The sequence below is a fragment of the Paralichthys olivaceus genome, chromosome 1 (assembly GCF_024713975.1).
Source record: "Paralichthys olivaceus isolate ysfri-2021 chromosome 1, ASM2471397v2, whole genome shotgun sequence".
Lineage (NCBI taxonomy): Eukaryota > Metazoa > Chordata > Actinopteri > Pleuronectiformes > Paralichthyidae > Paralichthys > Paralichthys olivaceus.
The window spans coordinates 2,070,520-2,079,129 of NC_091093.1; the positions used below are offsets into that span (position 1 = coordinate 2,070,520).

An 8,610-nucleotide genomic window follows, 5' to 3' on the forward strand; every position below is an offset into this window, starting at 1 on the left:
AACAAATAAGACCGCATTCTTACCATGGTGCAGTCCTAAAGAGGCTGATCTGCTTCACAGTTAGAAAAATGCACAGACTGTCTTCCACAGACATAAAAGGCGCAGTTTGAACGGACAAGGATTAGTTATGAGACAGAGAGTGTGTTGCAGCAGACAGAGGTAGTAAAGAGATTTGGCTACTTTGGTTTCACTGGGTGGGGTGAAGCATAAGAGGATGTTGATATTCCACACAGGAAGACAGACAAACAAAAGGTCTGGTGGATATTCACAGGCCACACAAAGACCAGACACGAAGACAAGCAGTGCTCAGAACTGTGTAGTTTTCATGGTAGAAACGTCTCTCAGTGAGTAATGACATTCTGTCCCATACATATAGCAATAGGCATGCAAACATTACATAAAAAAGAGTGTGTGAGTGTTGTTTGATGCCCACTTGAAGTATTAAACACATTGTGTCACCAAGACCAGCAAGTCGAGCACAGTTTGACCAGTTAAAGCTAAAGGCAGAAACCTGGTTGCAAAGGTGCCCAGCATACGGACTCTTGAGTGCTCCTGCAGCGGCCGCAGGTTCAGCTCCAACCCGGCCCTTTGCTCCATGTGTTCCCTGCCTTCTTACAGGCGTAAGTATGTTCATGGGAATAATACTGGTACAGAGAATATCTCCCAGCAGAGAGAGACTACAGTACGTCACCCAGGACAGCCTCTGAATTTAACACATTTGCTATCACCTCAGATTTATCTCATGACTTTTTTGGAATGGCCCCTAGTTTGTGAACTAGTGGACTGAACAACTACATAAATATTAAAGTAGATCCACTTTGATGTGCTACAACCTAATATTACTGCTTTATAATCACAAGGTACTTCTGTATCAGCTACAGAAACATCTATGATAGGAAATATATAATTACTATAATGTCTAATGTACATTTTACAAAGTATGAAAGCGTTTGACAACGCTAGCTACCTTTCCTAGCACTGGTACTTCCACTAAAGTTAGCGCTCTGTGTCTTCTTCCATCACATAAAATCTGCACCAACATTCCTGGAAATCCATATTTCAGTCAGCACACTGAAAATGTATATTAGTTGCAGCCTTATTAAAATGAATGTATCCATGGGCAAAAGCCACAATGTAATTCCTAGTAGTATTATGGTATTTTACTTCCAGGAACAAAACACATCAGGTAAAACTGAGAAAGACAATCTTCTGACATCACAACAGAAGGAAATAGTAGCTAACATAGACATCAAAAAGTATTCTTGTTGAGCCCATGTTAAACTGTCTATCCTGCAGGGGACCAGTCTATAATAGTACAGACAAAGAGAGAGATAGAGATCAGACATGGTGTCTGAAGAAGGAGCACATGTCTATTGCCTTCAGAGACTGTTTCCATGACAACCACAACTCACACAACAGTCTGAAGCCTGTGTGTCTGTGTGTCTGTGTGTGTGTGTGTGTGTGTGTGTGTGTGTGTGTGTGTGTGTGTGTGTGTGTGTGTGTGTGTGTGTGTGTGTGTGTGTGTGAGTTGCCTGCTCATTAGTGTATGTGTGTTTACAAGAGAGACAGATAAATAAGGGAGATGAAACTGAATCAAGTGGAGGACAGGAGAATGTGAGAGAGCTGGCGGTGGAGGATGAAATCGAAGACAGAGCAGCGCAGACTGTCCTCGTAGTCACACAAACACAGCAGTTAGCTACAGGAAGCAAAACAGATGGTGCTGTCTGCTGCGTTAAACCTCAGGACACCGTAGCATGATATACTGTGAGGAAAACCCCCACAGCTTCACGATCCATCTCGCATCTTAACATCAAATATTCCGATTAGAAACTAGCCTAAAGTTACTTTCTGTTGTTCTCATGATGCATCTTTTCCATTCCTTTTTGGTTAGGAGATGATGTAAGGACTTTTTTTAAACAGTCAGAGGCAAATCTAACCACCTCAAAAGCAAGGGGGTTTGGAAGATCAATATTTCAACAGCTGTCTACAGACAATCCGGTCTCCCAGGAAGTGACTTCAGCTGAAGGGTCGAGTCTTACTTTCTCTTACTAAATGTAAATATAAGCACTCGAGCAGAAATTGGTGGCAAGAAAAGGGGAATAAACCTGCAGTTTAATTAAATCTAGCAGTTTCATTGACACCTACAAAAGAACATCATTCAACTTAATCTGTGTATACATACTAGTATACATTTACCCAAAATATTTCATCACATTAATCAAAAGGTCAAAAGTGCCAAGAATTTTTAGACAACGTTCACACATACCTAATTTGCATTTGACCATGGTCCAGATAAAAAGTCCAAAAGTTTGTCCAACCAAAAGACTTGGTCTTGGTCTGGATCAAACAAACCATCATTCGGATCATTTACAGTGTCAAAACACTGTTTTGGATAGTTTGGAATTTGGACCAATTGCAGGAAGTTGAGACATTACGTAAGAAGAGAACAAGTGGAACCAAAGTGGCTCGCAGGATTGCTTGTGCCTGGACTTTCTACGGAGGTTGCCTTTCACATATAAACGACGCAGCAGGAGATTCTCCACAACACAGAAATCTCTGTCCAAGCATGGAGATTTAGGAGCAAAAAAGAGTAACCCGGATCATCGGAGTAAACCTGATTTACACCCTTGAGTGGAAACGCAGGGTTCCTGCAAAGGTTCCTAGCTCCTGGGGGAAAGTTCTTGTGGTGGAATTGCAGCTTTGGTTTTCCAGAGATTGATCTTGAATGTTAATGAGAGGCATAACATGGGGCAAGCCCTGTCCTACCTCCTTCACGTAAAAGCTCGTCCAGGACCACCACAACCGAGAAGATGGCATCTCAGCATATTTCCAATCATTGAAGGTGGTTTGCTCTGTTTTTTAAAGGAGCTGGGAGCCCGTGGTCAGGTTACATTTCACATTCCACAGTTTAGACATTCTGTCTTCTGGATTATTAGTGTAATTAACTCCAGCAGCTCCGGGAAAAATCCCTCATTAAATGCTGTCAACATTCGTGCACTGTTAGCCATGAGACTTTATGCAAGTAGCTAATGATTAAGCTACACTTACCTTCCAGCAATGGATTTTTCAGATTGTCTCTTCTGCAGAATAAGGCAGCTGTGACAATCTAACTGTGCCCTTTCAGGATCCACTGGACTCCCCCACTTTAACAACTACTATAGGCTACTCCTGGAACTCCCTGACCATGCTCCTTACATTGCAGGTCGACTTAAATCCATTAGAATGACTTCATATCATTCAGTAAAGAAAGGAGCCCGAGTGTGTAAACTTCCCAGTAGCTTCAAAAAACAAGAAAGGGCTGTCCCTGCACAGTTATCACTACAATCAAGGTCTGGTCTACACATGAATGTTGCATATATAGGAAACGAGAGGAGGATGATTCTCGTGTCATCTGACACCAGTGGGTCTCGGAGCAGAGGGCTCAGTCAAACTATCAAACCACTGAAACACAAGTAGGGGACGACGTACCGTGAGAGAAGTGGCGGTCCTGACAGCTGTGATCTCCCGCTGGAACATGAGTTTAATCCCGGGGAAGCAGCTCGGGATTCCCCTCTTTTCTTCCTCCCAGCCTTCCACCAGACTCCTTGTTTCCTGCTGGTTCCCCTTTTGCTCTGGATGGAGACAACGTCCTCACCGACTGGGAAAAAACAGGCGGGTCTCCAGCGTCAGCATAAGCTGACTGACCAATAGGCTGTCTGCATGGCAACAGTCTACTGCTTTCAACCAATCGGGTTCTGCTCCCAACACACAGCTCTGCGATAACTGGCTGGTGGAGCAAGGACCACCCTGTTGAAACTACTACAGGAGGAGGACGAGAGTGAGTGCAACGTGATATATACAGTATGTATATATATATATATATATATATATATATATATATATATATATATATATATATATATATATATATATATATATATATATATATATATATATATATATATATATATATATATATATATATATATGTGTATATATAACTCAATTAGCAGATGCTCCTTATTCTAGTTTACAGAAGAAAATTCAGAAACTTGACCAAATTTTTATTTTCAATTAAGAAAAATTCAATTTATAATTCTGGGTATATATTTTGTTTAGATTTAGTCATTCCAATTTTTCCAGCAGTGAACAATACATAATTAATTTTCTTATTACTTTGGCTGGATTTAACACTCATAATATGGCTATCCTACTAAACTCTTCAGCATTATGTGAATTTGGGTAATCTGGGAAATCTTTTGCAATTTTGACTTCTGTGACTTAATCTGGGACACTTGTATTAGTTTAAATCACCTTTTGCATTCCAAGATCAATATTACCAATTTGTATGCAAAAATGAATAAGTATATTAGTCATAGAAATGTCATCAATTCATATTAACACTTTAAAGTCAAATTACTTTTCATAAAGATGCCTATTTTAAATAAAGAAATTATAAAATTAAAACAAAAAAATTAAACATTATAGTAAAGGTGTATCACATTTAAAAAATATCAGTTAAAATGCAATCAACAGCAAGCAACAATAACAGATTATTAATTCAGTAATTCACCGTTCTATTGGGTCTACTCAGAAAACAAACAGTCCTTGGTGGGAGACTGTGCTTCTTGGATCATCTCTGTCCTAGAGAGCAAACTGTAATGTGCTAGTTAGTGAACCAGACAATCAGTTTAAACAATCAGTCTTACCATCAATCCAAATCCCAAAGATCTTCAGTTTGCAGAGATACAAACCATACAAATCAAGCTGGACCTGGGTACCACTTCATCAATTCACCCATTAGCTGTACCACTTATACTTTGAAGGTCGCAGGGGGAGCTGGAGCCAATCCCAGCTGATATTCAACACACATACTGGCCAAGTTGTAATCAAGTGCCACTCTTACAATTAATAAGTAAACACTAAACTACTAAGAGGACACAGCTGTTGTTGACAATAGAAATGTGTGAGATTCAATTAACTAAAACATGTTTGTCAAATGCATTGCAAAACACAACACTGGTGCCCCCTGATGGCAAACTAGGGACAGTGGTCAACAGTTCATATTGGATTTTATGCATGCATACCAGTAGTGGTCCCATTAAAATCTGTATAACAACTCATAATCCATGTCATGTTTGATTTTGATAATTGTTTAGGGGACTGATATGTATGAGTGCATGAAATTTGGTGTATATCTGAAAAAAAATCTGGATCTATTAAAATTCAGTCAATATTCACGAATCAGTTTTCCTCATAGGGCTTAACAAGGTGTGACAACCTCTGTCCTTAGCCCTCAGCAAGAGTGAGGAACAACTACCCCAAAAAAGTGTTTTCATGATAAGATTTGATGAGTTTCACAATCAAAACTGAAACTGTGTGGTTTATGTAGTAAGATTTGATGATTGTGTCGAATGGATATCCGAGTTCTGAAAGCATGGTCCCTTACAACCTCAACTTTGTCTAGTGACATAACTTTTCTGTGAAGTTACCCATAACTGTTGTAAGTGTTTCTGTTGAGTGATTAGCCCAAAATCCAAACTTACATTGAGTGCAGGGGGAAGGAGCTATTGTTTAAATAAGTAATGATTTGTTTGCCAACCTGTATTTTATATCCATTCCATACTATGGGTAAGACACTGATGGACCTGCAGTTGAGAGTCAGAAGAGGGTCACCCCCTATTGAGGGATTGATCTGTTTCAGCATTTATGTGTCCATACCATATACATCCATAGCCCTTGATTGCTTACGAAATGCACTTACCTTTAAAACCTCTGTCTGAGATACAGTTCTTGGTAGAAGTGCTGGTTTGTTGGTAGTGATGGTGCGTACATTGCTTTGGACTTGGAAACTCCAGGCTATGGCGGCCACTGACTCATCAAACAATTGGCTTTGTTAGTTCTCACCAGTCCGTTTGAATCAGACACCAAACTTTTTTAGTTACAAGCAGAATTTTCAATGATGTGATGATGTCTCCCTTCTCTTTTCTCAGTTATCTTATTACCCTGTCTGTTAGCATTGTAAATGTAGTTTAGTTTGTGAGCATTATCATTCATCTGGGAAAGAGTCGGTTTCATGTTTGTGTGTTTCATCTTAATTGAAAATTCAGTGATTATAGATTGTGATAGATATTTCTGTAAAGTTTTGACTTTTATAACGTTTAAAAAGAATTGAAATAAGCATTAAAGTTGTATCAACACTCAACCCTCTGTGTGGAAGAGACGGCAGCACCCGGAGTAAACCCACAGGTACCTGTATTTAATGATTTCACAATGTAGTGGGACTATTTGAAGGTAGCTTTTATTTCCGCTTTTAATATTAAAATGTGACAGCACATCATTTCAACATTTTTGGCACCACAGCAAAAAGTACCACATTTAAACATCATGAAAAATTACTTATCAACCTTTTGTGCTCGGTACAACACGAGACGCTCACAGTCAGGACAAATAAAAATGACCGGAGCGACATGCACCATTGATTAATAATTGAACACATGATTGTGACTTTGTTTCTAAATCATCCCATTAAAAAAAACTTTGAACTCGTTCTTTCTAAGTGTGAACTGGCACAACACTGCAAACAGCCACTTGCAGTGATGCTGCATTCAAGACCCAATTGTAAAGACTTTATGGCCAGGTACCATGTAGTTTAACCATCAGACATATGAGAGAATATCACTGAATTTAAAAATAGCAATGCACAGTCAGATTACAAGTCATTCCTTATCATCCAAACAGCCATATTTATTTCAAATCAAATTAGCAAATGATTGGGCAAAATAATGTCATGTTCGTGTCTCATGTTCCATGAATGACATCTTATTGGGTGGAGGTTCATTCATGGTTCAGAAATTCACTTGATCCACTTCCTAATTCACTCTCTAACTCATGACATGTAATTAGGTAATGTTTTGTGTTGACACCCTCTGTTTGTAACTTTGAAATATGCAGATGTTCACCAGAGGAGGAGGGTCTGACAACAACATGTGATTGATTACATTATTTTTTACCTCTGTCTGTGGACCCCAGAAATGGTATTTACATACTAATTAACTGCCACGTGTTTTCAAGGGGTATAACTCCAAGATATGTAATATCTGTTTCTGTCTTTGTATCTTAATGTATGGAGATGTGTACACACCTCTGTCTAAACCAATCACTTTACCATCAATAATGGAAAACAAAGTGAGTTATCACACCAGGGTCAGCACATATTTTTCATTATCTAATGACTGTGATGATAACGTGTTCTATGAAGCTGGTTATCAATTGTTTCAGTTAACTCTGGGTTTTCCGGCAAGAATTTGTTCATTTGACAGAGGTGAGGTCCTTAATTATGAGCAACAATGTCAAGATCATGAATAAATCATTGATATGAAATGCAAAGAAATTCTGATATCTGCACCAGTGGTATTTAAAAAAGTGAAATTTAAATACTGATCATATAAGGAGAAAAGGCAAGAGATACAATTAACCTGTATAAGCAACGGAATTTCATTAAGTTTAAATATATTTGCTCTTTAGACTGATGTGTAACATGTGATGCAGATAAATAAAGTTAAAATAATGTTATAGTGCAGGGGAGAGAATATACATTTGTGATGAGATCAGTCTGTCTAACATGTTCTTTTATAATTTTGAACAGTATGTGAATCATTTTTTTCTGTCATAAAAAATGTAGTTAAATTCAAATGAAGCTAGTTGTGATGTATTCATTTAATGAGATAAAGTCTCCTTGGCCATGGTCTACCTCCTGTGGCCATAATGATTTCACTACAATTTCAAATGAATTTGCTGAAACTTGATATGATATACTTGAGATATGTGCCCTAATAATGTAAACCACCAGAATAATTATTAAGTTGTTGTTCAGTTGCATGATAACAACATTGATGATGGGAGGATTTCGTGGTCCTTAAAACTGAAAAATCTAAATTTTTTCATAGAAAGCTCGAGTGAATCTCCTGTCAAAATTTAGGCTGGTAAACCTAAACACAAATAGCTCAAGTTAATGTCCGACTCACATTCCTAATGAAGGCTGAACCCACACAGGTAGTATCCACTGCAAAAGAGTTCAAAATATCAAACATATGGGATTGCTACCATTAATCTGATAATTCATCAGACCATTATGCCTAACTTCTTATGATTATTTGGATTATTAAAAAACATCCCTAATTCATGCATTTTATATATAATGAACATTTCTGTTTGTTCATACCCAGTACACAAAAAGTAGCTTTCATGCAGTCGTCTTTTCATTTTTCATATTGTATAAATTCCTGGAAAAAAGACACACAAAAAAGAGCTGGAAGTTAAAGTACTTATTTTGCAGCACAATGCCCGTCTTCATGTGGCCAGAGTGTGTAGGCAGTTCATGGATGACAAAGGCATTGATGCCATTGACTGGACCTCTCGTTCCCCTGACCTAAATCCAAGTGAGCACCTATGGGACATTATGTATCCGTGCATCCGATGCTGCCAAGTAACATCACAGACTGTGCAGGAGCTCACTGATGCCCTGATCCAGGTCTGGGAAAAGATCCCCCAGGACACCATCCGCCAACTCATCAGGAGCATGCCCAGACAGTGTCAGGAGTGCATACAGGCACGTGGGGGCCATACACT

At 38.7% G+C, this 8,610-nt stretch overlaps 1 protein-coding gene across 4 annotated transcripts in view; it reads right to left on the reverse strand.

The window, feature by feature from the left end:
* The window catches only part of ccdc102a (coiled-coil domain containing 102A), a 47,365-nt gene extending 43,709 nt beyond the window's left edge, over nt 1-3,656 (reverse strand). For 2 of the 4 annotated variants that reach the window (XM_020080320.2, XM_069524869.1), the window contains exon 1: nt 3,469-3,656. The gene's annotated coding sequence lies outside the window, so the exon portion shown is untranslated. Of the gene's footprint in view, nt 1-23; nt 171-3,048; nt 3,200-3,468 lie in introns of those variants that run through there. The other 2 variants (XM_069524907.1, XM_069524823.1) reach the window with 2 other exon arrangements.
* Nucleotides 3,657-8,610: the final 4,954 nt, after the last annotated feature.